This window comes from Triturus cristatus, chromosome 1_1, assembly GCF_964204655.1.
Source record: "Triturus cristatus chromosome 1_1, aTriCri1.1, whole genome shotgun sequence".
NCBI classification, from domain to species: Eukaryota; Metazoa; Chordata; class Amphibia; order Caudata; family Salamandridae; genus Triturus; species Triturus cristatus.
The window spans coordinates 676082008-676092007 of record NC_140579.1 but is presented as its reverse complement, the minus strand read 5'-3'; positions in this window follow the sequence as shown (position 1 = coordinate 676092007).

The following is a 10000-nucleotide window of genomic DNA, read 5'->3' as shown; positions in this document are numbered from 1 at the left end:
CTAAATACGGGCGTGAGACCGATAGCCAACAAGTACCGTAAGGGAAAGTTGAAAAGAACTTTGAAGAGAGAGTTCAAGAGGGCGTGAAACCGTCGAGAGGTAAACGGGTGGGGTCCGTGCAGTCCGCCCGGAGGATTCAACACTGCGGGAAGGTCGGTGGCCCGGGAGTTCCGGATCCCCTCCGCGGGACCAGCGCCCGGGCCCTACCCGGCCCCCGCAGGGCGCATTTCTCCGCGGCGGTGCGCCGCGACCGGCTCCGTGTCGGCTGGGAAGGCTTCGGGGTGGCAGGTGGCCCTTCGCTTCTGGCGGAGGGTGTTACAGCCCCCCTGGCAGCAGCTTCGCCGTGTCCGCGGGGCCGAGGGAGATTCGACCGCCTCCGTGCCCTCCCCCGGGCACCCGTTCCCGGCCGCTCTTCGGGGCGCACCGGGGCGGTTGAAGGGGGGACAGGGCCCCCTGCTCCCGGCGCGACTGTCGACTGGGGCGGACTGTTCTCAGTGCGCCCGACCGCGTCGCCCCACAGGGTGGGGAGGAGTCTAACACGTGCGCGAGTCGGAGGGCCGTGCGAAACCCTGTGGCGCAATGAAGGTGAGGGCCGTCGTGCGCCGGCTGAGGTGGGATCCCGCCGCGCTTCCAGCGGTGGGCGCAGCACCGGCCCGTCTCGCCCGCTCTGTCGGGGAGGTGGAGCATGAGCGTACGTGATAGGACCCGAAAGATGGTGAACTATGCCTGGGCAGGGCGAAGCCAGAGGAAACTCTGGTGGAGGTCCGTAGCGGTCCTGACGTGCAAATCGGTCATCCGACCTGGGTATAGGGGCGAAAGACTAATCGAACCATCTAGTAGCTGGTTCCCTCCGAAGTTTCCCTCAGGATAGCTGGCGCTCGGAGCCCCCAGTTTTATCTGGTAAAGCGAATGATTAGAGGTCTTGGGGCCGAAACGATCTCAACCTATTCTCAAACTTTAAATGGGTAAGAAGCCCGGGCCACTTTTGGTAAGCAGAACTGGCGCTGCGGGATGAACCGTACGCCGGGTTAAGGCGCCCGATGCCGACGCTCATCAGACCCCAGAAAAGGTGTTGGTTGATATAGACAGTGTGAGAAGTTGGCCTGATATGTAGTGCTCACTATTCTAGTGATCACTGTGTATCATTCCAAACGACCCTTATTGATGATTGGTTGTAAGTCAACCTTTTAGACCAGCTATCCTAGTAGCGTGGATACGAGCAGTCTTTAGGCTAAACTCTAGAGGGCGTGTTAAGCCAGCTGTTTACCATCACATATACCCCTTGAACACCAAGTGAAAGGACACCACACAAGTTGTTATGAAAATAAAAGGATATTTATTTATAACAAGACTACCCTGGCTCCTTATGAGTCAGGGAGCTAAGCACACTACAAAACTCTTAGGAAAATACTTCAGTTGCACAATTTACACAAATGCCCGAGGGGCACGAGAAACCATCTACACTAACAGTGAAATGCGAATGGTTAGAGTCTGGAGGTACTGATTCCGGAGTGATCCGATCAGTGGGACTAAACGAAAAAGGAACTGGACACTTGTAGAGCGAACCTGCGATGGAGCACCGAGATGCTCGAGTTACCTAGCCCGGAGGCTGCGGCTGCGTGAAGTTCGGCAAGATGTCGGGAGTCCTCGTGTAGTCTCAGGAGCCTGAAAGAAGCAGTTGCTGGCAGGCGACCAGTGACGATGTTCAGAGCGATCCACGCCTGGATCGGTGATGAAGGAAACCTGAAAGCAGAGGGGACTCAGTTCTCAACCGCTAGCCAGCGATCGTGTGGGTACCAGGAGGGTACCGGCTGAAGTCACCTCGACCAGGTGAGTGGGTGACGTCGGACTCGGCTGTTCCTCGGGCCAGGAGGCGCGGCGGCGACCAGGATGGAGGGCGAGCTGTCCCACGAAGGTGTCTGCTGTCGATGATGCTGGGCCCAGGCAGGGGCAGCGGATCTTGGCAGTGGCAACCCAAGCGGGGGAGTCAAGATGGCGTCGGGAGTGGACCAGGAGGGTCCGTGGTACTCCTCTGTTGAAGGGGAGCAAGAGCCAGTCTGGAGCAACCAGACTAGTGATGAAACAATCGTGGTGCGTCGTGAAGAGGGCCACAAGCCGGTCGGCAAGGGTCGAACAATGCGGTGAACAACAAGGAGCGGAAGGGCCCCCACGCAGATCTCGGGGATGCTGGGGAGGCAGACTTCGATGCTGGAGCTGCTCAGGGTTTAGGGCTTCTCAAACCCTAGGTGCACTCACTCGAGGGTCCCTCGGTGGGCGTGCTAGATAAGCGTCGTGCAGGTTCTGAAGATAGCCGGTCCCGCAGGTCTCGTCACACCTACGTCTCTCAGCTGGGCTGATGAGGTAGGTAAAAGGTCAGAGATGGCAGGGTACTCGGGTCTCGTCGAGCTGGGCAGTCTTGATCCGTAGGAGAGACTTACAGCAAACCGCAAGCGCTTAGGTGGTGCCTGCTGGTGCAGGGTGGCTACTCCTTAGCCACAAGGGAGAGTCTTCAGAAATAGTCAAGAGTTCCTTTCGTGGAAAGTGGTTCGTGATTCGGAGTTATCCGATTATCTGATTATCCAATTTGGGAAGGGGACTCGCTCCTACCTTTATTCTAAGAAAAGGGGCTCGCCCGTGACTAGGTTCTACCTATGGGTGGAGCCAGGAGGGGGGTGGTTACACCCCTAACCTTTGTCCGGCTTCGCGCCAGCTCAGGGGCTGGTGTGCCCCCGAAACTGGTTTGAGCCGGGCTATGCACAGTGAGCACCGGGGTGCCACTTGCAATCACCTTCCTTTCAGCCCTGCCTACCTGGGATACACAAACCCTGTCTGGGACGGTGCTAACACCGCCCTCGACAGGAAACCCTTTGTCCAAGCTCCCCTTGCTGGAAGGTCCCCCAGCAGCAGGAGGTCAGACTTGTGTCTGGTGGCAGCATCCATTTTGTGATGCTGAGGCTTGAGTCAACTTTAACCGGGGTTCAAGGTTACTTCCATGTCGTGTCCCTCTAAAAGGGGGGGAATGCTAACCCCGTCACCAGGACTGGCGAGGGGTTCGTATTCCCATTCGTATGACACCTTACTCGACATGTATAGGTGAGGTGAGGCCAAAGTTAGCAATTGCATTAAAAGTAGTTGGCCCGCGTCACCATGGAACGGCTATTAGGACTTGGTTCCGCAAGCCGTCGACGGGCTCAGCTCGCGCCAGAGCACCGTCCCACATGATCCCCTGCACTCTGCCTTCAGGATTGATAAGGCCTGCTATAGGAGTGACTGATAGGAATCCATGTGTCCATTTTAGGGTTTAGGTGTAGGAATACTACACCTACAGCAACGGGTGATTACACCACGTGGCCCCAGCTGTCGTGCAGCCAGTTGTGTCAGATTTGGGCGGCCATTCCAGGGGTGGCATAATACATGCTTCAGCCCCTGGTAGGCCCTGGGTACACCGATGCCCTGGATACCTGTGGTATGCTGAGACAGGGACTGACAAGGCGGCCCAGTTCCAATTAGTGGATGCACCTAACGTACAGGTGTGTTAATTTCGAGAGAGAACAGCTAGGCTGTGGGTCTGATTGGCAGGCCCACAGCCGGAGAAAGTCGTAAACCAATGAAGCAAAAGCAAAAAATCTGGGTGATCATAGGATTGCAGACCCTACTCTCCTACATGACCCCCCCCCAAACTTCGGGACAATAAGCTAACCTTGACCAGGTGAGTCTTCTTGCTCTAAGTGGAAATACCTGGAGAGCCCATCTGCATTGCCATGATCAGTGCCAGGTCTATGCTCCACTGTGAAGTCCATCCCCTGTAGGGAAATGGACCACCTAAGTAGTTTGGGGTTTTCACCCTTCATTTGATTTAGCCACAAGAGGGGCTTATGGTCGGTCTGAATCTTGAAGTGAGTGCCAAACAAGTATGGCCTCAACTTCTTCAGGGCCCAAACCACAGCAAAGGCCTCCCTCTCAATAGCTGACCAATTCTTCTCTCTGGGGGTCAGCCTCCTGCTAATAAAAGCTATGGGCTGGTCATGACCATCAAAATTCAGTTGCGATAGAACAGCTCCCACACCCAGCTCCGAAGCGTCGGTTTGGACAATGAATGGTTTGGAGTAGTCTGGACTCTTTAGGATAGGTGCTGTGCACATGGCCTGCTTTAGGTCATCGAATGCCTTCTGACAGCTTGCTGTCCACTGAACTTTTTTTGGCATCTTTTTACTTGTCAGGTCGTTTAGCGGGGTCACAATGGATCCATAGTTTCTGACAAATTTCCGGTAATAACCAGTCAGGCCCAAGAAAGCTCGAACCTGAGTCTGGGTGGTTGGAGGAGCCCAGTCCTGGATGGCCTGTATTTTGCTCTCCAATGGTTGAACCTGGCCTCCACCTACAAGGTGGCCCAGGTATGCAACCTGTGTCTGCCCTATCTGGCACTTGGTGGCCTTGATAGTGAGGCCTGCCTTCTGCAGGGCCTCTAACACTTTCCTCAGGTGGACCAGGTGATCCTCCCAGGTGGAGCTAAAGACAGCGATATCGTCCAGATACGCCGCACAGAAGTCGTCCAACCCAGTGAGAACTCGATTCACCAGCCTTTGGAAGGTGGCAGGTGCATTTTTCAAACCAAAGGGCATTACCACGAACTGATAATGCCCACCCGGGGTAGAAAATGCTGTTTTGGGCTTGGCCTCCTCAGCTAACCTGATTTGCCAATACCCAGCTGTCAGGTCAAACGTACTTAAGTAGTTGGCCGAGGCCAACCGGTCGATAAGTTCGTCTGCTCTTGGTATCGGGTGGGCGTCGGTCTTAGTGACCGCATTGAGACCTCTGTAGTCCACGCAAAACCTCATCTCTTTCTTACCGCCCTGGGTGTGAGGTTTCGGCACGAGCACTACGGGACTAGCCCAGGGGCTGTCCGAGGGTTCAATGACTCCCAGCTCCAACATTTTCTGCACCTCTGTCTTGATGCAGTCTCTGACATGATCAGGTTGCCGATAGATTTTACTCTTTACGGGCAGACTGTCCCCAGTGTCGACCTCGTGGGTACACCACTTGGTCTGACTGGGTGTCAGAGAGAACATATGTCGAAAGGATTGAAGAACCTGTTTACAATCCTCTTGTTCATGTCCAGAGAGGCTGCCACAAAAGACAACACCATCTACTGATCCATCGTCAGGGTTCTGAGAGAGCAGGTCTGGGAGAGGGTCACTCTCCTCCTCCTGTCCCTCATCTGTGGCCATGAGCAAGCCCATGCCCTCCCTGTCGACATATGCCTTGAGCCTGTTTACATGGAGCACCCTGTGGGGGCTCCGGGGAGTTCCCAGGTCTACCAAGTAGGTGACCTCTCCCTTTTGCTCAATGATCGTGTGGGGCCCAGACCATTTGTCTTTGAGTGCTGCTGGGGCCACTGGCTCCAGCACCCACACCTTCTGTCCAGGCTGGTACACAGTCAGGACAGCCTTTTGGTCGTGCCAAGCTTTCTGTAATTCTTGGCTCGCCTCCAGGTTTTTAGACGCCTTTTCCATGTACTCCGCCATCCGCGAGCGGAGACCGAGCACATAGTCCACAATGTTTGATGCCGGCTTTCTGAGAGGTCTCTCCCATCCTTCCTTTACCAAACAAAGGGGTCCCCTTACAGGATGTCCGAACAGAAGCTCGAAAGGGCTGTAGCCAACCCCCTTCTGCGGGACCTCTCTGTAGGCGAACAAGAGGCAGGGTATCAGGACATCCCATCTCCGCCGAAGCTTTTCAGGTAGTCCGTGAATCATCCCTTTTAGGGTCCTGTTGAATCTCTCAACAAGCCCATTGCATTGTGGGTGATAGGGTGTGGTGAACTTGTAGTTGACACCACATTCCTTCCACATAGCAGTCAGATATCCCGACATGAAGTTTGCACCTCTGTCTGAGACGACCTCCTTAGGGAAGCCCACTCTGGAGAACACTCCAAGTAGGGCCCGTGCCACCACAGGTGCCGTAGTGGTCCTAAGGGGAATAGCTTCAGGATACCTGGTGGCGTGGTCCACCACCACCAGTATAAACTTGTGCCCTGATGCTGTCTGGGGTTCCATTGGTCCGACAATGTCGATCCCCACTCGTTCAAAGGGTACCCCCACCACTGGTAGTGGTATGAGGGGGGCCTTTGTCGTGCCACCTGACTTACCACTGGCTTGGCAAGTGACACAGGAGCGGCAAAACTCCTTCGTATCTTCGGACATGTGGGGCCAGTGAAAGTGTGGAACAATTCTGTCCCAAGTCTTATTCTGGCCTAAGTGACCTGCAAGGGGAATCTCGTGGGCCAAGGTGAGAAGGAAACCTCTCAGAGACAAGGGGATGACCAGCCTCCTGGTCGCACCAGGTTTGGGGTCTCTTGCCTCAGAGTACAGGAGTCCATCGTCCCAGTACACTCTGTGGGTACCTGTGGCGTTCCCTGCAGCCTCAGCAGCGGCCTGCTGTCTGAGGGGTTCAAGTGAGGGGCAGTCTAACTGTGCCTTCCCCAGGTCTTCCCTGGAGGGTCCCCCTGAGCCCAGAAACTCAACCTGACCAGGTTCAAGCTCTTGCGGCTCAGTTTCCCTCAGTTCTTTAAGGTCAGCCTCCTCGGAGACTTGATCCACGACCTGGGGCAAGGGGGAAGGCGAAGCCTTACCCTTACTGCTCCTTTTCTTGGAAGGTGTCTGGTCCGTTCTTCCAGGATCCAGCACCTGTTCAGTGGGGCATCTTTTGGCCTGTGACCTGGTCACAGCAAGGACATGTGCTGGCAAACCTAACATTTCCATGTGAGTCCTCTGCTCCACTTCTGACCATTGTGACGTTTCCAAATCATTGCCCAACAGACATTCTACGGGGAGGTCTGAACTAACCACAACCTTTTTCGGGCCACTTACCCCCCCCAGGAGAAATCAACAACTGCCATACTGTGATTGGTAGTGACGTTGCTGGCATTGGTCACTAGGTAACTGGTACCTAGCATGATCTGTCCAGGGTCCACGAAGTTAGGCGTCACCATGGTGACACTGGCACACGTGTCCCTGTAGGCCTGAGCCACTCTTCCATTTATCAAAGGTGTCTGCCTGTATTTGCCCAAAGTATTGGGACTGGCATCAGGGGACATATCCATATCCCCTGTACAGACAAGGACGGCCTGAGTGAGCGTGCCGACTAAGTCGTCACTCCCCTCGGTTCCCAAGGTTAACCCAACTAATGCCTTGGGAGGCGCACTACCACTGCTGACTGTACTAGGGGGCGCAGGTGCCTTAGGGGCTGCAGTGGTAGGAGTTTGCCCTCCTTTCTTGGTGCACTCACTAAACCAGTGAGTCTTACTTTTACAGTATTGGCACCACCTTTTTGACTGGCCTTCTTGAGTCTTCTTCTTCTGTGAAGCCTGACCCCCACCCTCTTTGGTTTGTTGGGGACCTGTCGAAGACTTCTGGTCATTTTGTTCGTTCTTGTTACCCTTTTGGTCTGCTTTCTTCTGACCACCCTGGTTCTGATTCTGGTTCTGCTTGACCCTTGTTCTGACCCATCTGTCCGCCTTCTTTCCCAATTCTTGGGGAGAGGTCAGATCCGAGTCGACAAGGTGCTGATGCAACAATTGGTTCTGACAGTTATTTAAAATCTGTTCTCGCATGATAAGATTGTACAATCCTGTGTAATCAGTAACCTTGCTACCCAGCAACCAGCCTTCCAAAGCCTTAGTGGCACAATCGACAAAGTCAGCCCAATCCTGAGACTGAATTTTCTGGGTGTCCCGGAACAGCACCCGGTACTGTTCCGTGGTTAAGCCGAACCCATCAATCAGTGTGTTCTTCAGGACTTGGTAGTTGTTAGCATCCTCAGCTCTTGTAGTGAGGAGCTTGTCCCTTCCTTTACCTTCAAAGGAAAGCCACAGTATAGCTGCCCACTGACTTGGGGGGACGCACTGGACAGTGCAGGCCCTCTCCAAGGCAGTTATCCACTTGTGGATGTCGTCCCCTTGTTTAAAGGGGGGCACTATTTTACTCAGGTGTCTAGTGTCTATACCCCTGTCTTTCTCTCTATTGAGAATGCTGCCACCAGCGGGATCTAACCCACTTAATTTCTGCTCTCGGGCCAAGGCAAGTCTTTCTTTGGCGAGGGCAAGTTCTTCCCGCTCGATCCTCAGATTGACCTCCCGCATCTTCGCTTCATGCTCCCTCCTCTGAGGGGAAGTCATTCCTCTCTGAGAAGATGCCTGAGAGACATGTGTATGAACCGATCTGCCAGAGCCTCTGGAGAGAGACCTAGCTCGTCCGTTCCCAAGGTTAAGCCTGCTTGAGCGTGGGCCCGGGGCTCCCCCAGCTCCATTCTCATGCCTGCTTAAGTTGGTCCTTGTAAGCCTGCCGACTACCACTGGACCTTTGTCTGCCTCGTCTCCCGACAACTCGTCCTCGTCCTCTGTGCGGAGGTCGAGGTCTGGGTCACCGAGGGTTCCCTCTAAGGGCGGCATGTTCCCATCTGCACTGGGGGGACCTGTGTTAGAGGACCTCCTAGCATCGTACGCCTCTAAGAGACCTATCAGAATTGCGATGGTAGGGTTAGAACCCTGGTTTAGCTTCCTGGAGGCACACAGTTGTCGCATCTCCTTGAAGCTAAGAGTTGCATATCGTGACACGACCTGTGGAGGGTCACTGACCACTAAGGGAGTCTGCGAAGACTCTCCGTGGATCGACATGCTTTTCTAGTGAGGTGTAAGTGTTGCACCTACCTACACTATGGGTTTACCTATTTCTCCCTTGCTAAGAGTTGTAGTCAGGGTGTGCTAAGCCCTGTTACACTACAACAGCCGGTTCAGTAGAACTCGGAGTATTCTAAGTTAAGTTATATGTACCTGGGTACTTATGTGATCTTTCACTTCGATATTCTTAGGATACGTGTGTGGTAAAACAACAGCAAGCTCAAATCCCAACCGCTGCTCACCAATGTGAGAAGTTGGCCTGATATGTAGTGCTCACTATTCTAGTGATCACTGTGTATCATTCCAAACGACCCTTATTGATGATTGGTTGTAAGTCAACCTTTTAGACCAGCTATCCTAGTAGCGTGGATACGAGCAGTCTTTAGGCTAAACTCTAGAGGGCGTGTTAAGCCAGCTGTTTACCATCACATATACCCCTTGAACACCAAGTGAAAGGACACCACACAAGTTGTTATGAAAATAAAAGGATATTTATTTATAACAAGACTACCCTGGCTCCTTATGAGTCAGGGAGCTAAGCACACTACAAAACTCTTAGGAAAATACTTCAGTTGCACAATTTACACAAATGCCCGAGGGGCACGAGAAACCATCTACACTAACAGTGAAATGCGAATGGTTAGAGTCTGGAGGTACTGATTCCGGAGTGATCCGATCAGTGGGACTAAACGAAAAAGGAACTGGACACTTGTAGAGCGAACCTGCGATGGAGCACCGAGATGCTCGAGTTACCTAGCCCGGAGGCTGCGGCTGCGTGAAGTTCGGCAAGATGTCGGGAGTCCTCGTGTAGTCTCAGGAGCCTGAAAGAAGCAGTTGCTGGCAGGCGACCAGTGACGATGTTCAGAGCGATCCACGCCTGGATCGGTGATGAAGGAAACCTGAAAGCAGAGGGGACTCAGTTCTCAACCGCTAGCCAGCGATCGTGTGGGTACCAGGAGGGTACCGGCTGAAGTCACCTCGACCAGGTGAGTGGGTGACGTCGGACTCGGCTGTTCCTCGGGCCAGGAGGCGCGGCGGCGACCAGGATGGAGGGCGAGCTGTCCCACGAAGGTGTCTGCTGTCGATGATGCTGGGCCCAGGCAGGGGCAGCGGATCTTGGCAGTGGCAACCCAAGCGGGGGAGTCAAGATGGCGTCGGGAGTGGACCAGGAGGGTCCGTGGTACTCCTCTGTTGAAGGGGAGCAAGAGCCAGTCTGGAGCAACCAGACTAGTGATGAAACAATCGTGGTGCGTCGTGAAGAGGGCCACAAGCCGGTCGGCAAGTGGTCGAACAACGCGGTGAACAACAAGGAGCGGAAGGGCC